The sequence below is a fragment of the Macaca nemestrina genome, unplaced genomic scaffold (assembly GCF_043159975.1).
Source record: "Macaca nemestrina isolate mMacNem1 unplaced genomic scaffold, mMacNem.hap1 Scaffold_141, whole genome shotgun sequence".
In the NCBI taxonomy this organism is placed as follows: Eukaryota; Metazoa; Chordata; class Mammalia; order Primates; family Cercopithecidae; genus Macaca; species Macaca nemestrina.
In genome coordinates this window covers 92,030-119,691 of record NW_027257624.1, presented here as the reverse complement: position 1 = coordinate 119,691, position 27,662 = coordinate 92,030, and the positions used below count along the sequence as shown (strand labels likewise).

Sequence of the window (27,662 nt, the reverse complement as noted above, 5' to 3'; positions counted from 1 at the left end):
GCTTGAAGACTTGAGAAGCGGAGGTTGCAGATCCGACCAGGGTCTGAGGAGCTGAGACCCAGGAGCACGGGCTGCAGAAGACAGATGTCACTGGCCCATCAGCCAGAGAGGTGGAGTGAACCCAGTTTTCCCCGCCTTGCTGTTTTACTCGGGCCCTGGGGGGATAGGGTGGTGCCCCCCACACCGGCGAGGATGGGTCTCCACTCAGTCCAGAGGCAAACATGCATCTCACACAGGAATAATGCAGAACCAGCCATCTGGGCACCCCGGGCATGCTCAGGTTGATGCACAAAACCAATGCCGCGCGTGGCCCTGACATCTGCGTGTTCGCATCACTCCACACACATTGCTCAGTCATCGCCTTGGTGAGTTTGTAAGCTCGTTGTGTGGTTCTGGGGCTCTTTGTCCCTGGTGATGAGAGGCTCCCCACTGTCCCAGCTCAGGTATGGAAGGTGATGGCACCAGCGGCTCCTTGTTTCTCAGACACCTGAGTGGGTGCTCTGTGCAGCCAGTTCAACCTGCAGCAGCATCTGTTTCCTATGCCGATTCCATTCGGAGTATGTGCCTCCCTTCTGTTGAGGGTGCAGCCTTCTTTCAGGGAAGAACTGTGTCCTGTTCGCCTATATCGCCTGTGGTGTATCTCATGGCTGAATAAGTAGCTATAGGATACCTCGGTGGCTGAATGATAGGTTCATTGGAAGGAAAACTTTATATTTTTTTTTCTTTTTGGGATGGAGTTTCACACTCAACGCCCAGGCTGACGTGCAATGGCACGATCTTGGCTCATTGCAAACTCTCCCTCCCGGGTTCAAGTGATTCTCCTCCCTCAGCCTCCCAAGTAACTGGGGCTACAGGCTTCCGCCACCATGCCTGGCTAATTTTCGTATTTTCGTTAGAGAAGGGGTTTCACCATGTTGGCCAGGCTGGTCTTAAACTCTTGACCTCAGGTGATGCGCCCACCTCGGCCACCCAAAGTGCTGGGATTACGGCCATGAGCCCCTGCACCCAGGAACTTAATACCGTTTTTTTTTTTCTTTTAAATCGTAATGGGCTTGTTAAATGCTTACGTTTTTTTTTGTTTTTTTTTTTTAATTTATTATTATACTTTAAGTTCTAGGGTACATGTGCATAACGTGCAGGTTTGTTACATATGTATACTTGTGCCTTGTTGGTGTGCTGCACCCATCAACTCGTCAGCACCCATCAACTCGTCATTTACATCGGGTATAACTCCCAATGCAATCCCTCCCCCCTCCCCCCTCCCCACGATAGGCCCCGGTGTGTGATGTTCCCCTTCCCGAGTCCAAGTGATCTCATTGTTCTGTTCCCACCTATGAGTGAGAACATGCGGTGTTTGGTTTTCTCTTCTTGTGATAGTTTGCTAAGAAGGATGGTTTCCAGCTGCATCCATGTCCCTACAAAGGACACAAACTCATCCTTTTTGATGGCTGCATAGTATTCCATGGTGCATATGTGCCACATTTTCTTAATCCAGTCTGTCACTGATGGACATTTGGGTTGATTCCAAGTCTTTGCTATTGTGAATAGTGCCGCAATAAACATACGTGTGCATGTGTCTTTATAGCAGCATAATTTATAATCCTTTGGGTATATACCCAGTAATGGGATGGCTGGGTCATATGGTACTTCTAGTTCTAGATCCTTGAGGAATCGCCATACTGTTTTCCATAATGGTTGAACTGGTTTACAATCCCACCAACAGTATAAAAGTGTTCCTATTTCTCCACATCCTCTCCAGCACCTGTTGTTTCCTGACTTTTTAATGATCGCCATTCTAACTGGTGTGAGATGGTATCTCATTGTGGTTTTGATTTGCATTTCTCTGATGGCCAGTGATGATGAGCATTTTTTCATGTGTCTGTTGGCTGTATGAATGTCTTCTTTTGAGAAATGTCTGTTCATATCCTTTGCCCACTTTTTGATGGGGTTGTTTGTTTTTTTCTTGTAAATTTGAGTTCTTTGTAGGTTCTGGATATTAGCCCTTTGTCAGATGAGTAGATTGCAAAAATTTTCTCCCATTCTGTAGGTTGCCTGTTCACTCTGATGGTAGTTTCTTTTGCTGTGCAGAAGCTCTTTAGTTTAATGAGATCCCATTTGTCAATTTTGGCTTTTGCTGCCGTTGCTTTTGGTGTTTTAGACATGAAATCTTTGCCCATGCCTATGTCCTGAATGGTACTACCTAGGTTTTCCTCTAGGATTTTTATGGTACTAGGTCTAACATTTAAGTCTCTAATCCATCTTGAATTAATTTTCGTATGAAAAAACTGCTTTAAAGTTCATATGGAACCAAAAAAGAGCCCGCATCTCCAAGACAATCCTAAGTCAAAAGAACAAAGCTGGAGGCATCACGCTACCTGACTTCAAACTCTACTACAAGGCTACAGTAACCAAAACAGCATGGTACTGGTACCAAAACAGAGATATAGACCAATGGAACAGAACAGAGTCCTCAGAAATAATACCACACATCTACAGCCATCTGATCTTTGACAAACCTGAGAGAAACAAGAAATGGGGAAAGGATTCCCTATTTAATAAATGGTGCTGGGAAAATTGGCTAGCCATAAGTAGAAAGCTGAAACTGGATCCTTTCCTTACTCCTTATACGAAAATTAAATGCTTACGTTAATGTTTATTTTTAAAAATGTTATCTGTGACCTTTCAGCTTTTCATAGCACTTCTCGTGTGAATATTTTAAAAAGGCCCTTTAGTCGTGGGGGAGAAGGAGGTTATCCCTTTCAGCAGAGGGAGATGGAAGAACAGGCCCTGGTGGGTCTGAGCACAGGCAGTCACCCCAGCCTTGGTGCTTGCTTAGGTCTGTTCTCCGTTCACCGTAGCCGCATCCACTCTCATTGTCAGCTTAAAAATAAGCTTTTTCCTCTTTCTAATCGGAACAGTTAGTTTGTTAACCGTCACATTAAGGTATCGAGAAAGATGGCTTTCAGGCCTCAGATATGACACAAGTAATAAATGCAGCTGACCCTGAACAACATGGGTTTTGAGCTTCGAAGGATCACTTATGTTAATTTTTTTTCCAACCAAACCCTTACTGAAAAAACCTGGCTTTGTGGAGGGCCGACGTTTCCTACATGTGGTTCCATAGGGTGGCCGTGGGTTCCTGTGGATACGTAGATTTGGGTAAACTCGGGGCGTGTTCTGGAATCCATGTCCCTGTGTATACAGAGGGACAATTGCAGCTTTTTAGAAGTTTGTGTCCTGCCTTGTCCTAAAAAGGTTCCAAGGTGGATGCAAAATTATTTCATTCCTTTGGTTTTCTTGGTGGGATATTGATGTTTATTCTTCAGTGTCTAATATCCTGAGTGAACAGAGTTACCGCTTCAGGAACAAAGCCAGTCTGGAAACACAAACACATATTGAGATATCCACCTTTTCTTCATGGTTTCACAAAAGGCCATGATCATATTTTATTCAGTTGAACTGTAGGAAACTGCCAATATTTGCTGTTTTTGGCCTACAAAATGGCAAGTTCGTACGATATTAAAAACAAAGGCTTCCTGGATGGGGAAAATAGGAATCGGTAAGAACCTGAAGTTCTCTGTCATGGCCTCTGAGTCATAGGTAAATAAACCTGCGTGAGGGGGAGTTGACTGTACAGTATTTTCCTTCTGTTTTGATACTGTCAGAAAAAGGTCAGTTCCAATGTGTTGGGTCCCTTTGCCTCAGCTTTGCTGCAGAAGGGACTTGCCATTATACCTCTTGTTCCCAGTGCCCAGGAGGCTGATGCCACATAGAAGACCTGCAGGTCGGTGGATGTGAAACAGGCATCGGACACGCTGTGCACCTTGGGACGCATCTGAGAAGTGTGTGCTTGCAGCAGATCTGAGGTGAGGGCGTGTTCCATCTCCTCTCCCTTCTCTGGCTTTGCAGGCCTTTGAAGTTGGTCCTGGAAGGTGAAATTAGTTAATGCTGATTTAAGCTCCAGGTCAAAGCCTGGGGGCCGAAGAGACCCGCCCTTCACTAGGGGTGTGAAGCATTGGGCCCTCCCATCAGGAGGCAGCAGGGACTCGAGAAAGCCCCACATGCCCTCCAGTTCCCTTATGTTGAAATTTTTTGTACTCGGCCATGCCGGGTCATTTTGGGAGGTGAGTAGGGGATTCACATGGGGGTGTGCAGTATTCTTAGGTGTCAGGTGCGAGAGTTGAATTTGTAGAAGCTGTGCAGATAGGAAAGGGCCTGGCAGGGAGTGCTGTTTACACGGAGCCGATTTAACGCGAGGTCTGTGCTCTACCTGGGTCCGTGTCTGACTGCTGTCTCCCAGTCTGCAACAGGACGTTGACGTGACTTGGCGCCATCGTCCCACTCTGTGTAGATGTCTGAGGATCTGTGCGCAGCTGCTCTGTGAGAATGCGTTGTGATAATGAACTGAGAAACAGTGAACAAACCCTGAATTGGTTAGCACTGGTTCCACGGCCACTTCTGCTGTGGTTGGAGTCATTCATAATAAAGTGTGCTGGACTGCTATGCAGAGCTCTGAATTTCAGAGGCCCTTTAACTTGGCAGCTAACCAGTCGCTTCCTTCAGAAGACATTTGAGTCCCCTTTACCTACCAGGGTGACCCTGGGAGTTTGAAGATGAGTGAGACAAGCCCTCTGTGTCTTGTGGATTTTACTGTCCAGAGGGGAGACAGATGTGGATGGTGAAGGAGGCCCTATCAGAGGTCAGTGCACGTCAGTTTTGTTTCTTCAGCACTTGTTGTGTTCAGGCGGTGCCCCGGGCCATGTGCAGAGCATCTGGGGACCCTGCCCATGGCATCCCAGGCACAGCTAGCATCTGCGCCATCTTCATACTTGGCCTGAGTTTTGGGGAAGTACCGAGGATGGCTTCTGCCTTTGCTGGAGAGAGTTGAAAGTCAGGGCAGCCCTCCACAAGGAGATGATCGCCAGCTGATTCCTCAAGAAAGAGAGGTGGTCCCCACATGCGTAGAGCAGGGCAGCATGTACAGACCTGGGTGTGGGTCTGGGGCATGTGCATCTGAGTGGGTTCTGCTGGGAGACAGCAGGGGTGAGGTGTGAAGGCAGTGGGAATTTACAGGATAAATTATCACTAAGGCGATGCCTGGAAAACATAAAATTGGGACTCTCTGGGGTAAACTTGGACTTAGGGTGACCCTGGGCGTGGGTGTTTTCAGGCTCTGAAGGCAGAGATTTAGGAAATTGGGGCAGAGCTGAGCCCCAGACGAGGATGAAGACCACCCTTGGGATGTTGAATGAGACAGGGGTGGAAACCCAGTGAATGTCCTGGGGGGTCAGTCCAGCAGGCAGGCAGCAGAGGAGACCGGTGTCCTCAAAGGCCCCTTGGGCCTGCCTCTCAAAGTGCTGGGATGACAGGCATGAGCCACTGCTCCCTGCTGATACTTTTAAAATTTCTAAGCTACTCTCTCTCATACCCACTCCCGTATTTTTTTAAAAAAACCAGGTTTATGGCTATATTTTTTCCAAGGGAACCAAACAGTTACCTGTTTGAAGTACAAATAACACCGTGTTTAAAAACCGAAAATGCCACTTTGCATAGAAGTTTCCAAATACCCAGTTGGTTTGAGCCTTGCATTGCAGTGTCACTACCTGCTCTTAAATTTCTACCCGATGTATAGATAGCGAGACAGGGACGGCTCGTACATCTTCAGGTTTCAGTTCTACTACCTTGGGCTATATTTTCATTTATTTTGGCACAACTGTGGGTGTGGCAAGCAATGCCAGGGTATTTATTTTGAAGCGTGTCCAATAACAGTTGGGAAGATTTTCACATTTTTAGAATTTTCGTAGTAATAGTTATAATTTACAAAGAATTTAAAATTGTGTAGTCATTATTTTGCTTTTTTCTAGATGTGCCCCGAAACAGGGTTGCTAACTATCATTCTACATCACAGGATTAATAACAGTACCCTTTTGGAGCAGATGCCTGTAATCAAGGAATTCTGCCTAGTCAGTTCACTTTAAGCGTGTTTAAAAGGTTGTCTTTATCCTAGTTGGCACCTGTGGCTATAGTTTGTTTTCACTGCTGAAGAATATTCCACGATGGAAGCCGTAATTCATCTGTTTTTCATATCGGTGGACATTTGGATTATTTTGGGTGGGTGTGTATGTCTATTCAGCCTTCATTTTTTCAGGATTTTTTGTAGAAGATAATGTAACAGTGTAACATCCTCTGCTAGGGAGCCAACACGAACCCTGATTACAGCCACACAGACTCTCACACAGACTCTCAGGCCTTGTTACCAACACACAGAACCATTTTCTTAAGTTGAAACACAGTAGCAGAACCTGAAGCCATGTGAACGGTTCCTCCGATCTTACACTTGGAATTCACTTTTTATTACTATGTCTGCTAATTAGGAAGCATATCAATTATACAGAAATCTGAGAATGTAAAATTATACGTTTATAACAGAAAAAACCTTATTTAATAGCCCAGAACACATGGCTATGTTTTTCCCTCATGCCCCACCACTGTTTTCTTTGCTTGAAATGGGAAATGACACTTGAATGCGGTTTTCTAGCGACTGTTAGCCTGGCATAGTTCTTCAGAGACAGAGGATGTAAAGCACATGGAGAATTTCTGTTTGTGGAATGTGATTTCCCGGTCGCCTCATTCAGGCTGCCGCCGCCTTCCCCTCTGGCCGCCTGCATCGTGGGACGTCTGAGAAGGTCCCTGTTTCATCCTCTGGAAATTCTGAAAAGGAAGGAGAGGAGGGTGTGCAGGGTGTGGTGCATTTGTGTTGGTCTTCCAGCTTTTATTTGGAATCTCCGCTACCTTGGTTCCTGCCTTTATGTCCCTAGCTCGTGGCTTCATCCTTGTGTCTAACTCACAGGCAGACAGATGGAAAGGGAAGTTGTATTCAGCCAACAGCTTGATCTTATTCTCAAGGCTTAAATCGACTGGGTATTTGGAGACTTCTGTGCAAATGGGCATTTTTGGTTTTTAAACACCGTGTCTTATTTGTACTTGAAATGGGGTAACTGGTTCTCTTGGAAAAAATATAGGCATAAAGCTGGTTCTTAAAAAAAAAAAAAAAAAAAAGGGAGTGGGTGTGAGAGAGTGGCTTAGAAATTACACCAGTAATGGTCGGGAGTGGTGGCTTATGCCTGTAATTCCAGCACTTTGAGAGAAGGAGGCAGGTGGATCCCCTGAGGTTAGGAGTTCGAGACCAGACTGGTGAACATGGTGAAACCCCGTCTGTACTGAAAAGATGAAAATTAGCCGGGCATGGTGGCAGGCACCTGTAATCCCAGCTACTTGGGAGGCTGAGGCAGGAGAATCACTTGTACCCGGGAGGCAGAGGTTGCAGGGAGCCAAGATCGCACCACTGCACTCCACCCTGGGCGACAGAGCAGAAACACCATCTCAAAATAGAAAAAAACCAAAAAACTAAACAAAACAAAAACCCAAGTAATGAAAACCTGATTGCATCATCTGTGATGGAGATGGCGGATTATTTCATTTTTAGTGACAGGATGAATTGGATATGTTTGCAGTATTGATTTGACAAGGGAAATGGTGAGAACCAAATGTGCCGCCCAGCTTGGGCCTCGCCGTTGGCAGAAGACCGTGGCGGGCAACAGACTGGAGACTCGGAGACCGAGGGGAGAATTCTCATGCCTTGACGCTGGTGCAGTGTGTGCTTCTGGACTCCTGCTGGAGGGAGCTGCCCCTTTGCCTTGCAGGCTTTCGTGCAGTGGAGACCTTAGGACCTGCCCCTCCTGGCACACCTGTGGGTGTGGCGAGCAGTGCCAGGGCTGAAGCACAGGTGCTGAGCCCGGAACGTGGGACGGGAGAGGCTGCACACGCCGGCAGGCGTCTTCTCCAGCAGCCGGGGGTTTCCGCAAGGGGGCGGGGCGTTGGTTTTCCTCCTTGAATTTGGGTGGAGAGGGTGTCCTGGGGTGCTGTCTGCACTTGTGTTGCTCTGAGGTCAAGTTGTGGCCCCGAGTCCCTGTCCCTCTGCAAAGTGAGGGTTTGCCCATTTTCAGGTCAGATTTCCCTTGGGTCCGGGTCTCTAGGAGTGGGGCGCATTCCAAGGGGGCGTGAGCACGGTGGACGCGTGTGGGCCTCTTCCTCTCCCCTCAGCTCCTGGGCTGTGTGTGAAGAGCTGCCCAGCGGAATCACCTGTGTGTGAAGAGCTGCCCAGCGGAATCACCCTCCTGCCTGGTGTTTCATTCACCAGAAATCGTTCTCACTGTGGACTCTTGAGTCAAATGTAATCCAGGAATGGAACGTGCTGTTGCTGGATGCCACACACAGCATCAGGAGCTTAGTTGGGGATTATATGATCTTACCCCACACCTTAAAAGTAAAGACTGTAGTTGTCAGGCGTCTGAGCCCAAGCCAAGCCATCGCGTCCCCTGTGACTTGCACGTATATACGCCCAGATGGCCTGAAGTAACTGAAGAATCACAAAAGTGCAAATGCCCTGCCTGGACTTAACTGATAACATTCTACCAGAAATAAGTGAAAATGGCCAGTCCTTGCCTTAAGCGATGGTTTTTTTTTGTGTGTGTGAAATTCTTTTTCCAGGCTCATCCTGGCTCAAAAAGCTCCCCCACTGAGCACCTTGTGACCCCCACTCCTGCCCGCCAGAGAACAACCCCCATTTGACTGTAATATTCCTTTACCTAACCAAATCCTATAAAACGGCCCCACACTTAGCTCCCTTCGCTGACTCTTTGGACTCAGCCCGCCTGCACCCAGGTTAAATAAACAGCCATGTTGCGCTCACAAAGCCTGTTTGGTGGTCTCTTCACATGGATGTGCATGACAATAGTTAAGGGGATATTGAAGTCTTTGGCAGCTCCAAGAGCTTTTTCAGTTTGTGTCGGGCCATTGTAGGCAGAAGGAAATACTTGCTTAGAGACTCTTACAGAAATGTTCGGTGCAGTGCCATTAACTCGTGGAATAAATGTGTAACTTTCCATGGCAGACCTCTGGAAAGAGATGCTCTTTGAGTGCACCCTGGCCTGCTCGCTACAAGAATCGGCCGTGTCACCCCGCTTTCCGTGGGTCTGCAGGTGTGCGTGGTCCATTGCCCTGCACTGTGGCCATGGAAGGGAAGATGATCTGGAATGCTGGCGACAGTTATCGGTGCGTGTTGATGTGTGCTGCTTTCTACAGGGGAGAACATTTCTGTTTAATAAACATCTCATCTCGATGATGACTGCAAGATATTTGAGTCTCATTCAATAGTGTTTCTGGGTTCCTTCTGTTTTTATCTGCTTTCTAGCACTAGGCAAGTGAAGACATGGAAAGTAAAAACCCATCGAACTTGTAGAGACATGGTGTTGTGTAGGAGCAGACTGTAGCCTCTGGCTCTGTTTAAAGATTGTAGTAAACCTCTTACCTGGCACGGTCAGGGTGTAAATTATCTTGTTTAATCGAAATGTGTATGAGTCCAAGCTGGCGCCTGCATTGTTGATGAAATACCAGATTTTAAGGGAACATGTCAATGTGCTCTAAGATACCAACAAAGTTCCTCACTGAGGTTCGGCGCGGGTTCGGAGCAGCTGGGCCTTAGGTCACCAGGGTCGTCTCTGGGAGCAGATGCTCAGTGTGGGCATTAGTCACTTAGCCTTTCCAGAGCCGAGGAGCAGCTCTCTGTGGTGGTTTTTGGAACCTGTATTTTGAGTCAGTTTGTCCCACTTGACTCGAAGTTGCCGCGCGATTTCAGACCTTTGCCTCCACCGTGCGCTCGTTTTCTTGTCCCCTGATAACTGCCTCGGTTGCCCCGGCCTGACATTTGAGCCTCGTCGTTCATGGACACAGGCTCCGTGGTGGGGCAAAGGCCGCGACTCCGGCTTGCACAGTTCTGTGACTCTCACCATGGTTTATCACATCACTCCCGGGATCTCCCATTTAGAGGAAGAGTGTCCCTTTCCTGCAGGCCCTGTGTGGTGTGGAAACCACCCCTACCTACCTTTCTCCTGTTTGAACTGTACCGTGAAGCTATTTCTGTTCTAGTCAACCGTCAGAATTTAAGGAACAGTGATTTATGTAACTTATCACACGCTTCTGAGCAATTCTTTATGAATTTCATTCTGTTGTGAAATTATTGCAGTTTTCATGGCTATGCTGGTCTCATGTTGTGGCCCTTGAAATGAATTCCCTTCCCCATTGTGTGTTAAGGTTGTGCCTGGGAGCTGTTGAGGCCTCACCTCTGCTTTAGGGCAGTGGCTTTGCTCTCCTGACAACAGGAAGAATCTTATTTAGAGCACTTCTAATGTAGTTTTTGCTTCCAGACAGAGTTACTTTTTTTCACAGAGACAGCCACTAAAGTCATAAATTATGCTGAGGATGCACACACACGGGTCAGCTGACAGAGTGGAGTCCAGAACAGATCCAAAGATGCAAAAGCAGTTCAGTGGAATTTGAGTCTTTTCAACAAATGGTGCTGGAATTATGGGACAGCCATATGCAAAAGAGTGAAAACAGGGAGAAATTTCTGTATGAAAATTAAGGTGGATCATAGCCCTGAATGTAAAATACCAAACTACAAAACCTGCAGAAGAAAGGGAAATTGTGGAGACCTAGGGTGAGAGCTCTTAGCCATACCATGATCCATAATCAAGGAAGAAAACAAGTAGGTAAGACTCATCAAAATTAAACTTCTAATATAAAAGACACCCCTAGGGAATTGAAGAGACACATTTTCGATAGATGGGGAGAAGATGTCTACGAACCATGCAGCCGGCAAAGGACTCGTATCCAGAATGCACAGGACTCCCACGGCTCATGACAGAGAACAAACCACCTGACTTAAAAGCGGAAGGGACCTGAACAGATGCTTCGCTGAGAAGGACGGGAGGATGGCCCGAAAGCATCTGAAATGACCTTCAGCGTGACTGGTTGCACCGAGATGTGCACCGAAGCCGCAGTGAATTTGTTCACACCCCTGCTGGAGCGCCTGACTAAGGTCTTCCGACAGCCCCAGGTGCTGGTGAGGACCGGCAGTCGGGACTCCTGTGCGATGCTGGGGTTCAGCACGGTGCAGACAGCTTGGCGGTTTCTTACAAAACTGAACTCACACAAACGTGGGGCCCGGTGACCCCAATCCTGGGTATTTACCCTAGAGAAACAGAATCTGATGTTTAAGAAAAACTGTGCCCAGATGTTAATAGCGCTGTCTATAGTTGTCCAAAACAGGTTACAATGTGCCACAGCCATATGTGGAATAATAAATACCCAGCAGTCCCGAGGCCTGGCTGTTGATCACAGGACACCCTGGGTGCACCTCCAAGCACGATGCCCAGGAAATTGTGATTTTGCGAGTGTTTTGCCACAACGCTCGCAAAAGATAGACCCGAGTCATGGGAGGACACGGAGGGGGTGGTTGCTGAGAATGGGAGGGTATGCTTATGAGGCCCCGTGAGTGGGTTTGGGGCTGTTGGACTGTTCTGCTTGTGTGATGATGATTATGGGAATATTTGTGCCGAAATTCACAGAACTGAACACTGTCCACTTTACAGTAATTTTTAAAAAGTGGTAATATGCTCATTTTCGGTACTGTTTTTAATGGAAGATGGAGTTTGCAGATGATTTGTCAGGGCAAGCCTGTCTCAAGAGTTTGTAGACGATTCGTTAGGGGCCTATCTCAGGGCCCTTGGGTTGGGTTGGGTTGGGTTGGGTTGGGTTGAGTTGGAAAAGCCTTCTCTGTTGTGGGCAGTAGTATGGGGCGTGGAAAGGATATTGCCAAGGAAACATGTAGAATCCTTTGAGGAAACGTGTATTTCTAACTTGCTATAAGATAGAATTGGAAATTGTAATGGTTTTGTTTTCTAGAGTCTTGGTAGAATAGGGAAGACAGTGTAATAAAAGCTAATTTTGAAATGAAGAATTTTAAAGATTTTCAACAGCAATTGCTCTAGGAAGTCACCCTGGAAATGTTTTTAAAGATGTTCAATAGCAATAGCTCTAGGAAGAGTCACCCTGGAGTTGCTTCTTGAGCATTGGTTTCCTGGCTGTATCTTCCGACTTTCATTTTTAAGTTTTGCTGTGAGTTGGGGATGTGTGGGAATAGCCATCCCAGCCCTGCAGGGGGGTGCATGTGCCCCGAGGCCTGAGGCACTGTTTCAACCTAGCTTGCAACATGGGGACTCTTGTCAGTGGCTGGAGTAAGAGTACCAGCCTGGCAGGCTGGGGGGAGCCCCAGGGTGGTCTGGGCACTGTCCTCCCTGCCTGCAGGATGGCAGCTGGAGGAGCTCGAAGGCTGCCTGCCTCGTGGCTGTCAGCGCAGCAACCCCTCCTGGCCCTGGAGCAATCTTTGGGTCCATGAGTCTCTGCACCGGGACTTGCCTCCTGGGACCTCCGCCACTGTCCTGAGGGCCCTGGTGCCACTTTCCCGGTGGGACCCAAGCCTCAGGCAGCTGCGACCCCAGATTCGGTTGCTTTCCCTGCCGTCTCATTGCAGCACGAGTGCTCATCTCACTCAATGTAGAACCTCAGGTTCCTTCAAGATCCCCAGAGATGGAATCTCCCAATTTAACAAGATAGTTGGTGACAAGATTTGAGCGGCACTGATTTAACTCAGCTTCCAGAGTTTAAGTTCCCAAGACACAGTCCTGCTCCTTCCCTGGCCTCATCCTGTGTGGCTGGTGTGGATGCGGGGTTTCCGGAGGGTGGGGCTGTGGCAGGTCAGCAGCCAGGGGGATGGCTCATTATTGATCGCTCAATGCCTTGAGGATAACTAGGATTAATGACCTTTATAGGGCTGTAGGTTTGGAGTATATATATATGTGTGTGTATATATATACATATTTAAACGAGGTGGACACGGTTATCACTGCATTTTTCTGACATGAAACTTGGAGAGCAGAGGGTTTAGGAAACTCCTGAAGCCACACTGTCAGCGGGACTCGGGCGGTCTGGCCTTAGACCCTGCACTGTTTGCCCCTCACCACGCTGTCAGCAGACCCGGGTGGTCTGGCCTTAGAACTCACGCTGGTCGCCCCTCCCTGCCACGTTGTGGGGATTTTCCTGCTTCTGGGCAGCATTTGATAGCTTGTGAAACAAGACCAAGACTTACTATGAGTGGATTTGCCATTATCTGAGATCCAGAACGTTTCCTGGACCTGGCGTTGCCGATGTCATGTAAGGGAAGGTAAAAACATTTTCATTGTGGTCACTGGGGCTCCGGAAATGGTATTTTTCCCAGTGAAAGTTTACTCATAAAAGTCTTTTAACTCAATACTATGTGAACAGGAAGAAATGTGTTGGGCTCTAGTTAAATGTCTCAGAGCCACAGAAGTAAATGAGGGCACCTTCCGAGCACAGCCTCCCGGAAGAGGCCAAGGACCTCTGGAGGGTTTGTCTGGAGGGTTTGCCATGAAGCAGGACTTGGGCAGGGCTGGTCTGCCTAGGGAGGCGTCTGCCATGATGTAGGTTAGTTGAAGTAGTTGACGGGTGGTGGCTTGAGGTCGGTGGTCCCCGAGGAAGCCCCTACCAAGGCCGGTTTCCGTGGGATGGAAAACTGCCGTTCAGTGGCTGTAATCTTGGCTTCACGGGTCTGACATACAATCCTGCCCTCGGATACTTGGATCCCAGCCAGGTCAGATGGCCCTGAAAGGACATTCGGACTGTGATGGCTGCACCCATTCTCAGCATCTGTAGGGTCTCCTATGTATGTGTGTGTTTCCATTTTCTTTCAGCACAATTTCTCCCAGTGAAGTCGTGAGAAATAGAAGGAAAGGTGGAATGAAGATGTGATTGAGGAAAGTGTGGTGTGGTCTTCGACCTTATTTTGCCTTGGTTGGTGCTCAAGAACTCCACCTGACCTCAGAGCTGAGCGTTTCTGCCAGGAAGTCCTGCCTTTTATCCTACCTCGAGGCCTGTTGAGACACTCCAAGAAGCTTCGTTAACAAATTGCCTTTTCCTTTTACAGCAGTTGGATATATTTGCAGCAAAACAAAGGAATAACCCCCCAATATGGTGATGAAATGCATTTAAGTATAGATAGCATTCAGTCTTGAAGGGCCTGGGATTTTAATCATCTTTGGGTCATGTAACAAGTGGTGTTGGTGATTAAAATCTCCTGACAGCTTTGTTCTGCCACGTTCCTCAGTTTTGAATGATGATCTTCCTGGTGTTGTACCTTGGGAGGGGCGTTTGTGTCAGTAGAGAGCAGAGTGGTGGTTCCCAGAGGCTGCGAAAGGACAGAGGTGAGGCCCCTGAAGGACACTGGTCTTCCTGGTTTAGGGGTTTGGGGCTCAGCCACCTTCCTGTGTCCGTGTAAATTATACCCAGGATCATTTTCACTCGCGCCACTTTAGTTGAGTATTGGAGCTTCAGGATATGTGTGCCCACGTCACCTGGGCCGTGATCCTGGAGTTGGGTGAGACTGATTCCCGGGTTTATAGAATTACTCTGGGATTATTGAAAACAGAAGCACTTGAGGCATTCATAATGCTATTTCCTGAACGTAATTTATGTTCAGTTCTTCAGAAACATTTATCTGAGGAAGCATCTATAATTTTTGTTTTCTGCCACTCAGTGCTAGAAAGAATTGTGCAACACTCAAGTGAGTGGCGTTATTCCTCTCCCTCCACCATGCAAGCAAGATTAAAGGTACCTCTGGCTCCCCTCAATCTTCTCATCTGCAGGGTGCCTGGCATGGCAGTGTGCTGCCTTCCGTCTTCTTTTTGGGGAGAATTAGTTGTGTTTGTGTGTACTGCTCAGCTCAGCCTCGTGCAGTTGTGTGGCTGAGGAGCTTGGATGCTAGGTGACCCTCCCAGGCCTGCCTCCCACCTCCCTAGGCCTTGTTCTAAACTGACAGATAAACAGTGTGTTTTGGAAGAGGACAGCAGCAGGGCAGGAGAGAGTTTGTTCAGACTTTCTCCTTGCACTGACGTTTGAGCCTTCATCCAGCCTGGGCACTTTTACAGAGCTGCGTTTGTGTGTTGCAAACCATTCCCTCCCAGTAACCGTGCTTTCAGAGGTTTGGAAATGTGACTTAACTCATCTTCAATTTAAAGCATACTATTAAATTTTAGTGTTGAAACTGATGTATTTTATGGCCTTTATTTGATTTCTCTTGATTTTTTTTCCCATATGAGACAGGGCATCTTAAGGGACACAGCCTGGTGTTGGCCGCCTTTCCTAAGGATGGAAGTGAATTCTGAAAGCCCTTTATGTAGGCAGCGAAGGCCTCTTTTATTTTGGCCTAGTCAGGTATAAAATTCTTTTTCTCTTTGGTTTTTTTGAGACAGGCAAAAAAACCTTTTTGTTGCCCAGGCAGTGGTGTGAGCACAGCTTACTACAGCCTCAACCTCCCAGGCTCAAGTGATCTTCCTGCCTCAGTCTCCTGAGTAGCCAGGACCCACAGGCACATGTTCCATGTGTCCCCATGCCTGACTTAGTTTTGTATTTTTTGTAGAGATGGAGTTTTGCAATGTTGCCCAGGCTGGACTTGAACTCCTGGACTTAAGCAGTCCAGCTGTCTCAGCCACCCAAAGTACTGAGATCACAGGCATGAGCCACCGTGCCTGGCCAAGTGTGTTTCTAATTTCAAAATTAAGAGGACACCCATCCAGTTAATTACATCTCTATTGGAACATGCTGCTTATAGTGCATTAGGAAAAATCATCCAGAACTTGGAAAAGGAGCTGGACAGACACAGCCCTTCGAGGTTGTCCGATGAACCCCTGGGGTCTTTAACTATCTGGAGGGATGTACCATGTCAGACTCACTGTTGACCGGCTGAAGCCTAGGTTTCATGAGGTTATGTGTCAGCTTGTAGTACTTTCTCTGGCAGAGATGCGAGTGACTTCTGCTCAGTGAGAGGCTCATCTCAGGGACTTCATGGCCTGAGGGACGGCAGCCTGTTTGAGCTGATCGAGCAATCTCGCACTACCCTTATTTTCTGAAACGCCTATGAGTGACTTCTCACACGGTCTTTGAAGCGGCTTCATGCCCGCGCTCCTTGGTAATGATCGAATGCTTTTTTTGACCCCTCATCCCTTTCTTTGGGGTGTTCCAGTCTCAGTTCTCATGATGTGTTCTGCTTCTGCAGGAATTTCTGAAGCTGCTGAGTGTAGAAAGCACTGAGGAGGCTGTGCTCCCACCCCTGTGAGCCTTCCAGGCGTCATCCTCTCCCCTTGGTGAGGCAGCGTCCATGACACACCGAGGAGGCTGTGCTCCTGTCCCCCGTGAGCTTTCCAGGCATCCTTGTCTCCCCTCCAGGAGGACAGGAGGAACCTTTCAAACCCTTCTTAAACTTGTTTTCATGTCTTTGTTTTAACAGTTTTCTTTGCATCATCTCCCTTATCCAGAAGTGAGGGTGAACGCTGAGTTATTCACGGGAGTCAAGAAACCACACGCAGCCCAAAGTGACGTTTGTTTCCCTGAAATGATTTGTGTGTGTTCACCTTAAAATGCAACTCAGTAAAACAGGTGTGTTTTGCGGAATGACTTTAAATTACCTAGGTAAAAATGTGACAGTTAAATTTCATCATCTGTGTGGGTGTCCACAACCCCCTTCTGTGATTGCATGTGAGTTTGTGACTTGTGGTTATTTTTGAAGAAAGAAAATCTGTTGCTGAGGACTTCAGATGGTGTGCTGGGATTGTGTAGGGTGGACATCGGGGGCTTCAGTGTGTGGCTTCCTTGAAGAGGTTCAAATTAAGGCTGAGAGTCCCTACTCCAAAATGCTCCAAAACCTGAAACATTCTGAGCTTCCTCATGACACTCGAAGGAAATGCTCTTTAGAGCACTTTGGATTTCAGGCTGGGGATGGTCAACTGGAAAGTGAAATATTGCAAGACCCTTCTGGCCCCAGGAGCTTGGATAAGGACATGGAGGGGGCCTGTGCCGGGTGTCCCTGGAGTGTGAGGCAGCCTGGGCTCTCTGAACTGGTTTTTTGTAGGAGCCACAGAAGGGAAAAGAGGGTCAAAGTGGCCACGCCTGGCTCCTGAGAAGGCTGGACCAGAAGGAGGTGGATGCGGAGGACAGCAGTTGAGTCCCCAGCGTCCGGGACTCCTGTCCCTGGTGGAGTTGAGAGCCTCCTCTAGTTGTGGCCTCTCCGCTGTCAGCAGCCACTGAGGCCTGAAGGGAGAGGGGGCTGATGAGAGGAGGAAGGATAGGCCAGCTTCTGGAGAGGGCCAGCATCGGCCTGTGCTAGCCTCGTTTGTTACTCCTGCGTCCAGTGTGCACGGCCGTGCCTCGTGGTGTAGCGGTTCCCGGGATGCACAGCGCTCTTGTCTGCAGTAACGTCTTTGTCTCCGACCCTTGGAGGCAAGTTACCTTTATCCCCAGTGAAAAGAGGTAGAAAATCTTACAGAAATGCATTTGCTCTAATGTCTGTTTTCCGATAAGACATGGTCGCTTAGGCTAAATCTTTGTGAGGTCAAGACAGGAGGATCACTTGAGGCCAAGGGGTTGAAGACCAGCCTGGACATCATAGCAAGACCCCATCTGTATAACAGAAGTTAGCTGAGTGTGGTGGTGCGTGCCTGTGGTCCCTGGTACTCTGGAGGCTGAGGTGGGAAGATCACTTAAGGCTACAGTGAGCTGCTATTGCTCCACTGTACTCCAATCTTGGCGACAGAGCCAAGACCCTGTCTCAGAAAGAAAAGTTAAAAAAAATCCAGAAATGTCATTTTCTTTTAAAATCATCCCAAAAGAAAAATCGTTTTTTTCTAAGAATGTAAAGGGTAACTGATACGATTCTTTCCTTGCATTGTTTCTCCTTTTCGAATATCTACAGTAGTCCGTCCACATCGTCTCTCATCTCATTACAAAGCAGCAGGTGTCTTTGAGGTTAGTGGTGTTTCTCTGTGTCGCACCTTGGCGAACAGCCAGCATGAAACCTCTTACCACGATCGTGCACATCGTTTGTAGTCCCAATTAAAATCCTCTCCAGAGACGCCTGTGCTGCTTATTATAGCAGAACTTTGGTTGTGCTGAAATGTGCATTCAGCTAATGGTTTTAAGTTCATATCTGAGATGATGCTGTATAATTTCTGAAGCATATGGGATCAGTAATGATTGAAGATAATTCTGGCTGATGTCATTTGGAGGATATTTTTCACTTCAAGTTAAAACTTCCTTCGCGATAGTCATTTTGGGATTCATTTAACTATGTGCTTTATTTCATAGCTCAAATTTTCATTAGTCATTTCATACCATAGGATTTTGAAAGCAGATTTGGCAAAACCTTTCTAACAAAATGTTTGCTTATGATGTCCCAAGGAACAGCACTCAGAATTGCTGGTAACTGTGGTACATTTTAAGGCTGATGATAGAAGTCACTTGAATGGTAAGGGCTGCTTTGTGAGGCAGATGGGGTTTGAATCCCGACCCTCCTGATATGCAAGCCCTGACCGTGGCCTTCTCTCCTCTCCCCTGGGAGATGGGAAGGTGCCAGCATCCACCTCACAGGCCGTCCTGAGAACCTGGGACTAAGGGCTTGTGTTCCTCTTGCAGGTGGCACAGACGTGGGGGCTTGACGATACACACACTGCAGGCTGCCAGTGTCAGGGTAATCCAGTTTTAGTCATAAAGGTGGGATTTGCTTTGCTCCCCTGCAGACCAGGTGCGGTGCTGCTGTTGTAGCAGGTGTGTGGATCCTCTTGGGTGGTCCTCAGGTGGACAAGGAGTCACCGATTCGGATTCCCAGTGTTAGATGTGAGGGGACCATGGACCTCATGTGTTCAGAGGGGAGGAGTAAAAAGCTTCCCTTGTATTTCCAGAACTGTCTATCCCAGGAATGCCAAACCACTGGCTTTCACCTGACGCTGTCGTAGGTGACACTGTCTGGAAATGAGGACTCATGTTCCGCATACTTGAGCCAGTACCCGTCTCCCTCCAGGGCCGTGGCCCAGCCCTCCTCATTTCGCTGGGTTGCCAGCCTGGGGATCTGTAAGCCCAGAGACGTCTCCGGTCTCGGCCCCCGCTCCCCTTGGGGACAGGAGGTGGCTTCAGGAGGCTGGTGATGAATGCCTGAATGAAACCGACTTCTGACTGCAGTTCTGTCTAAGGGCCTCCCCGGGTGTTAGATGTCAGTAAATGACACCTGTGTGTGGATCTCATGTGATGAGAGAAACAGTGGGGGAAACCAAAGCTTGTGGAGTCTACAGGTTCTGAACTTGGAGGTGTGTGCACCTGTGTACTTGGTGAGGGGTGTGACGTCCGGAATGAGTGTGCACGTGTGTCACGTTTGTGCATGTGTGGTTGAGTGTATTTAGCAGGTTTGGGTGGAGTGAGCATGTTCATGTGTGTCGTATGTATTTGAGGGTGTGTGTGGAGTGTGTACACGCATCATATTTGGTGAGTGTATTTGAGGGTGTGTATGGAGTACGTACATGCGTTTGCGTGTATACTATTGGGTGAAGCGGTGGCATGTGTGGAGTAAGCATGCACACGTGTATGCTGTGTGTGGGGTTTCTAAGTGGTCCTCCCCTGAGCCTGCTCCTGGGTCCTGCTGTCCTGGCAGCTTTACAGTTTGGTGCGTCTTTGATTCCGGAAGATCCTGGAACCAAATTCTGAAGCTGTGATCACAAACTTGCAGCCCTGGAGGACGCTGGCCTGTGGAGCCGGCACGAGGGTCTCTGTGCTGGCCTCTCCCTGGGCTCTGTCTACAGAAGAGCATGTCCGATGATTGAGCTGTGCGGGTCTGTGGCTCCCCAGCCTCGAGTCAGCCCTCGGTTCTGTCCCACCTCTGTTTTTCTTGCTGAGGGGCTCCGGGAAGTGGTGCCTGGGATGGCGTTTTCACCCTGGGGTTGCTTCGCCAGCTGCCCAGGTGCTGGCTGCCTGAGACCTGCTGCCGTCCTGGGTGGACGGGGCTGTCGCGGGGACATCCCTGAGCACCCGCGGGAAGGCAGGTTTAGGAAGTGCCAGAGGTGAGTGGCTTCCTCTCACACTTGATTTTCTGGAAAGTTCTGGGTCTCCTGTTTTTCCCTAAGGGAAGTTAGAAACTGAGTTTCTCTTTAGGGGAACGTCTTTGCAGAGTCTGCTGTTTGAATGTTCCCCAGGTGTGGAATACTCGGGGCCATATGTGTTTGGGAACATCCGTGTCCTGAGCGAATTCAGTAAGGAATGGAGAGAGGCCTCCTATCAGCTTGGCCTCTGTTTCCAGCTTGTTGAGGGTTGACGGCTGCTGGTATCCCAGGGAGAGTTAAACACTGGGCGGTGTGGGATGGGAATGTTTGCTCTGACAAGGACAGTGGGAAAGCATCTAAACAAACGTCGCTGTTCTCCGGGCTCCTCGGGGTCGAGCTTGTTTTGTGGTGTTGAGGGAAAGCTACCCTTGTTCCTGTTCCTCACCATTTGAAAGGTGTCCAGGACACGTTCCTCTGGAGAGGCGATGTGCGTGAGTGGGGGTCAGGTCGCAGGCTCCGAGGTTATTTGGGACCTGTCAACTGATTTCCTGAACACACAAGTGCTTGGTAAAGATGTTCCTGATTAGCTAAAACATTTCAAGAGGACGTGATAGCTGGTGGTTGTTTAAAGACTATCACAATTTTCCTGTTACTTTTTAAATGCCTGTTGAATAAGGGAGGATTCACGTATTTTTATTTTCCTGTCTGCATACTTGATATTTTGTTTTTTGTTTTTCATGTGGGTGTGCAGTTAACAGGATTTAGAAACAGTCTCAGTCCTGGGGAGACTTCAGGGCCGCCTCAGTCAGTGCTGAAGGGAGGCAGGGATTTGGGGGCTGCTACCTCCACAGGAAGGGACACCAAGGGCCAGAGGTCAGCAATCTCAGTGAGGTCACAAAGACGGGCACACCCAGCACCCTGGCCCATGTGCCTCTCCTTCACCTTTGTCTCTGCTCAAAGCTGCTCTCCTGGGTCATCACTGGTGATCTCTAGGTGCGTGCTTGCTTCTTGCAGAAGTGGTGTCTGGCTGTGGTCAGTGTGGGCCCTCAGGACTTCCCTGTTTTTGGCTCACATCAATATTGGGCAGTGGTGTATGTTTGCTTTGGAGTGGTAGATCCGGTGGATTTTGGCTTTGCCAACTCATTTAATACCTGTTCTCCTAGGTGCTGGGACCCTCTCCTAAGCCGCCTGTTCTCCTAGGTGCTGGAGCCCTATCATAAGCCGCATGTTCTCCTAGGTGTTGTGACCCTATCATTAGCTGTGTGTTCTGCTAGGCGCTGGGACCCTATCGTAAACTGCTTGTGAGAGATCTCGGAGGTGCTCCTTATGAGGATCCGCTGCCTGACCTGAGGTGGAACAGTTGCAATTCAAAACCACCCCCCAGAAAAATTGTCTTCCATGAAACCCATCCCTGGTGCCAAAAAGGCTGGGGGACAGCTGGCCTAACGCGGGCTAAGATGTCAGTAGATTTTTGGACTTGGGCCTCAGTTGAAGAGGATTAGATTTTGAAAGGTGGGGTTTGAAGGCTTCTAAAGAGCAGGTTTTCATCTCCAGTGGGGCCTGGCCAGAACTGGGTAGAACTGACCCAGAAGCTGACAAATAGTCAGGCTGGCTCACTGCCTGTGTCCTGTGTGTGCAGCCTTGCTGTTTATTCAATTGTCTGGTGGTGGTGTGGATTCCATCCACAGCCTCAGAGTAGTGGAAGCCATTACTTCAAGGCTGACCTTATTTAACTTTATCGAAAAGACATGAAAATCATTTAGTATAAATCTTCCAGATACCTGTATCCTTTCTTTTCCCAGAGGCTTTTAAGTATTGCAACTTAAAAATCTTCAAAAATAACTTGAAAGGAAAACCTCTAAATATATTTTTGATGAGCACCCTTGAGAGCTTTAATATGTGAAGTAAATTCCCTTGACTTTTGTATTCCTAGACACTCGTTCATGTTTGCAGATGACTTTGTATTTTGTCAACAGTGGCCACTGGTTGGTGACCATCAACACCTGCCCTGTATCATTTAGAAAGTTGGATGTGGATGTATTCACTTTTCAGACACACAAACACATGGGCTGTTTGTTTTTGGTTTTGATTTTTTTGGTTTTTTTTCTCCCCCCAGCTGAATTCAAGAAAGAGAAACAAGCAGACAGAGTAAGTACCAGAAAGCGTCTAAGTGGCTGGGTGGGGGATCCTACCATGGTGTTGGATTGTGTTCTGCCAGACATCGCTCCTCGAAAAGCTGACCCTGAAACGGCTGGCATTGCCCTCACCCTGGGACATTCGTCTGTCTCACCAGAAAATGAAGAATCTGCCAGAGTACTGTGAGTCAAATTCAGTCAGAACTCGATTAACTAAGAGGCTTTGTCTCAAAGGCCAAAACATGAGGACACATTTTTAATTTTTAAGGAGTGCTTCATTGTGAGTCAGTTCTGATGTGTACTGCATTAGGAAACCTCTGAACTTCCACGGTCAGGCCCAGAACTCTGAGGGAAAGTGGTTGTGCCCTTCCCACTGTTTTTGTCACTAGCTGTATTGATTTCCTTAAAACCCTTTTTATATGAGTTCTATTATAGTTTGAAAAAAATTCACTTAGGTAGAACTGGAAGCGTTTGCGCCGTGTTAATACTCATGACCCGTTCTGGGTCTCGGTGTATGTGTACTGTATAAATGTACATGTGTGTATGTGGTGTACACATACTACGTGTATTTCCACTGCATGTATTTACAGTGTATAGTTATGTACACTACATTTGTGTCCTACACACGTGCATGCTGTAGGCATGCATGTACATGTGTATATGTGTGTATCTACGGGGATGATTATATGCACACTAGTTGGACACCTATCTGTTCTACATGTGCACATACATGCATGTATTTAATGCCACATACATACCTGTGTACGTGCACCATGTGGGTATGTGCACATTATTTCTGCAGATGTATATATACATATGTGCACACAAGCATGCATGTACACTATGCACACTGAATGAACTTCTGGATATGTACACAATAATACGTATACATGCTGCATATGTACGTACACTATTGCATATGTGTATACGTTTTATACGTTAGTGTACTGATGTACATTGTATACATGTGCATATGTGTACACTGCACATGTGTATGCATGCTGTAGTGCACCTACGTACATTGGATAAGAATGTATGTTATATGCATGTGTATACATATAGCAAATAGCATACCTGTGTACATACGGATGTGCATGTGTATGCCATATGCATGTACATACAGGTTATAGTATACCTGTGTACACTGTATGCATATAGACGAGTGTGCATGCTCTGCATGTACATACATGTTAGCATACCTATGTACATTTGCTATATGGATGTGTGTATGCTCTATGCTTGTACACACGTAGTGAACTTGTTTGTACACTATATATATTTGGATGTGTGTACACTCTATGCATGTACCCTGCATGGCTCTGGATGTGTGTGCACTCTGTACGCACGTAGTGCACTTATGTACACTCCACGTATTCGGATGTGTGTACGCTCTATGCAGGTACACGTGTTACAGTGTGCCATATACGTACATTATGTGGATGTAAATGTGTGTGTGCGCTCTATGGCACCAGGAATAGGGCTCCCGCAGGCATCCAAGAACGCACCATCTCGCTGGCACCGGAGCGTGTAGGATGAAAACAGTTGTTTGTTACAACCTAGTTGAAATTTGGCAGGTTACTCTACCCTTTGCAACGATTTAGGAACAGTCACTTCATTGATGTGTGTGTTCCTGAAATCATAAACAGCTCTGTGAGGTGTGTCTCATCCCCAGACGAGAGAGGGAACCGAAACAACAATGACTCGGTCACTTAAGTGAGGTAGAACTAACAGAGCAGCTGTCTAGCTTTCTGTATTATAACTTTGTCAGCAGCTCAATGAGAAATCGGCACTCATCAGGAAATGTGTCCACTTTCTACTGTTCTTTATTCGTGGCGTATTAACTGCCTCGTGTTATTCCTCACGATGTAGCAAAATCCCTCCTAGAGCTGTGAATATAAACAGTTCATGACAAATGTAGTATCTTCTTTGTAACATTGAAAACGATATGTAAGTTCATCTTCAGATATTGTTTGGAAGGATGAGAAGGAAGATGTTTAGGACAAAAGAATAGAGAGCTTTCAAGTAAACAGGGAAAATAAGGACTTTGTGCAAAATATTTCCAAATTTGGAATTTGAGAATATTAAATCTCACATCTAAGATCGTAGGTAGTTTTTTTTTTGGGGGGGGGGTGGTTAAAATTAGTACTTGGTTTTCCATGCCTTTGGGAATTTCAGTCCTGATGGAGGATTGCAAGAATAATCTGATTTTTCAGAACAGAAGGGCAGTCTGTCTCAAAGGTAAATTCCAGGTTGTACCATAGAGAAATAGAAATTGCTGTCAACTTTCTGTAAGGTTCTTCAGTTCTTTCCTCTTCTGTGGTTAAAAAACCATCTCTGGGTTTAGTCTCAGCCAAGTTCCTCTTATGAGGTTGCCTTACATTTCGCACAGCTGTTGAGAGTCTTCATCATTCGTAGTTAACTTGTTAAAAGCAAAACTTTGTACTAGTTAGATCTGGGCACCTTGAAGGCAGGGGTTTGTTTTATATTTTTAATAAGCAGCAGGGTGATGGCAGGGCTAGGGCCCTTCATCCCATCATGCGTTCCTCTGAGCTTTCAGAGCTCTCACTGCATGCTGAGTGGTGTTGGCTGTTTAGGGTTTAAATAGGAAGACGAGGCTCTGCGACTTGGGACGCTCTTACTACCTTCATAGAGAGCTTGGTGACAGTTTAGCATGACAGTTTGTGCCCCTGCTGTGTATATTTTGTTACGGCCTCACAGAAAGGGTATTGATTTAAACGTGACTAATTTCTTCATGTTTATTTTTGCCTTTATTCCTAGTTACAGTCCTGATAATTTTTCTTCCTTTAAAATCTTGCTAATGGCTAGTGAATTAGTGATAAACTATATTCACGTGTTCTCTAAATCTAGCGATTTAATTGGAGGTCATTCTTCTTGCACCATGTGTCAGTGCTATGTCAGGATGGCTCAGTTTTACATTGTCAAAGGATTAACTAGAGCAGGATGCAGCCTTACTGGAAATTGCTCGTTTGTGAAATACAGGCACTTTATTTTTTGTTATACTCGAGGTGTGTTCAAATGTAAACATTTTGAGCCGTGTTAGAAGGATATACAAGATTGTAATGAAGAAAGCAGCAACTTGATCAAGTACTAGCTAATGAATTTTATGTTTTAAGTATATGGACTGTGGACCTTGGCAATCAGTTCTCATCTTGACCTTTTATTGTTTTATTAGAATCTTGCTCTGTCACCCAGGCTGGAAGGGTGGAGCCCAGGAGTACAATCTCCATTCACTGCAACCTCTACGTCACAGGTTCAAGCGATTCTTATGCCTCAGCCTCCCTAGTAGCTGGGGTTACAGGGTGTGTGCCACCATGTCTGGATAAATTATTTTTAGTAGAGATGGGGTTTTGCCATGTTGGCCAAGCTGGTCTGCAACTCCTGACCTCAAGTGATCCACCCACCTCAGCTTCCCAAAGTGCTGGGATTACAGGTCTGAGCCACCATCGCTGGCCTGACCTGTTCTAATATTGGTTATTCAGTCTCGATGATAGCACCTGGTTGTATTAACTTGGGGTAGAAAGCACAATTGCAATGAATCTGGTTGTGTATATACGTGCTGACTTAGCGTTCATGGCAGCACTGTGAGGTGGGCATTGTTCCTGAAGGAAAGCCGATGGGCAAGTCGGGGCTTAGATACGGGACTTGTGGGCAATCACTGCTGTCCCAAGGCTGAGATCAGGCCTGTCTGTCGCCTGTACCCTGAACTCTGAACACACAAACGAGCAACTGTCAAGAGTCGGTGCTCGAGTGTGATGTGGCCTGTGGTGTTTGCCTCGCAGCGCTGCTTTGGCTCGGGGCAACAGGGCAACAGCTCCCTCCCTCGTTCGGCTGCCTGGGAGTCCCAGGAGAACCCACTGATACCGTTTATAAATGCCGGACATCGAGCGTTCTCCTTGGTACCAGCACATCTGGAATTGGACAGCTCGGTTAGATTCTCGGCCAGCAAACCTGTACAAGAGTGTGTGAACTCTGCGTTTGCTTCGCCCGGACAAAGGTGAATTCGTGGTCACTACTGGATGGCAACAGGTGTGGCCTCAGGAGCCGCACGGAGACAGGCACCCGGGTGCAGGAAGAACATCTGCAAGAGGGGGTGGGGAAGGTGACAGACGCACGTGCGAGTTTAGCTGTTACCGTGGATGGGGGGTGGTTGGGTAAGACCAGATTTTCTCATTGTTGCCCCTTTCTGAAAAAGACCCTGAATTGACTTCTCTGTGGCTCCTCGCGCCTCCTTGTCAGGTTGGAGGAGACTGCTCTCCTGGCTCAGGCCCTGCTTGCGGCATCACGGAAGCTGCTGTTGCTTGCCCTGCCCTCCCTGTGACGTCCTCTGTGCTGTTGTCCGGGAACAGTTCTGCCGAGCAAGCTTGGACTCTGCTCCCTTCTGCTCTTGGATTTCGTGTCTGGAAAGCTTGTGTTCTTTCCTGATTTTTGATGATGCTGAGCTATGTTTTTGCAAGGATCACGCGTGCCTATAGCAGGGAGAAGCCCCTTTGCAATTTTAACATCTTGACGCTCTCAAGCAGAGCTTGCTATCGAAGTTGACAGCCTCCTGTGTTTTTGTTTTGGCAGAAACTGAATTTCAGTCCTAGGACAGCTTCAGCACACTTGATCCTAGCTCTTCTCTCTCACTGCTCCCCTCGTGTGTGGCAGAAATCATATGCCCTGAAGTTTACCAGTCCCTTCATTTGAAAATCAGTTAGTGTATGTGATCCTCATGAGAATTTTACTTTTTATAAAAGCAATCGCAAAGACTAGGTTTTGCGAAACCAGCGTTTTATGTGTATATTAATTGCACTCACAATAAGCTTTGTCTTCTAAATATTTCATGTTTCAGATTAGCCCTGGAATCATGCCCTGGAGTAGTTTTGCTATTCCGCTTTTATTTTTGGCTAAGGTAAAGTTGAGAACATTGTGATATTAGATGTAGTGAGTCCTTTTAGTTTCTTCTATGTCTGTTTTCCTTTAAGCCAGAACCAGCAGACTGATACCAGTTTGTGAGCACCTGGCATCTCCCAGGCCTTTCCTGGGTCTTCCCTCCGCTGTCTTGTGGACAGGGCAGTCATTGGTGGAAGATGAACTTGAGAATCTGTGTGTGGAATTAAGTAAATGTCATAGCTCTCTTCTGTGACAAACTGAATGACATTAAGCCCAGTAAATTGTAACAGCAGACTTTGCACATACAAAGCATTGAACACCAGGAAGGTAACCAGGCTGCGATGCTTCTGGTCCTGCACAAGACCTCCGGTATCACAGCGCATTTAACATACTGGCAGCATTGAGCGTTTGAAAATGTTGTGTATGTACCATGTCCGTGATTTTCGAGGGCCTGGATAAACACCTCTGGTTATCGCAATCTTTATCAATGGGAGCTTAAGGTTAGTACTGGGGCAGACTGTGTTTTAAAGAATTAAGGTGTCTCGAGTATGTTTCAGTTTTCCCATGAAGAAGAAACATGTCAGCTGTTCTTTCCTGGACTGTGGCTATCACAGTGCCCCACCACGGTCGGTCACATGTTTACTTCCCCTCCATTTAACCGGGCTGGGCTTGGGCCAGAGTACTTCGGTTGTCAAATGTCATATGAGGCTGAGGAACTGTCTTCTGCTTCATCATTAGCTTATGGAAACACTGTTTTCCAAAGCATACTCTCCTTTATCATTTGTGTTTATATAAAATA

General features: G+C 47.3%; 1 long non-coding RNA gene across 1 annotated transcript in view; it reads left to right on the top strand.

Moving 5' to 3' along the window:
* Positions 1-3,700: 3,700 nt before the first annotated feature.
* Positions 3,701-27,662, top strand: part of LOC139361295 (uncharacterized) — a 92,278-nt gene continuing 68,316 nt past the window's right edge. The window contains exon 1 of the long non-coding RNA XR_011618840.1: positions 3,701-3,866. This is a non-coding gene — a long non-coding RNA (uncharacterized lncRNA). The remainder of the gene's footprint in view (positions 3,867-27,662) is intronic.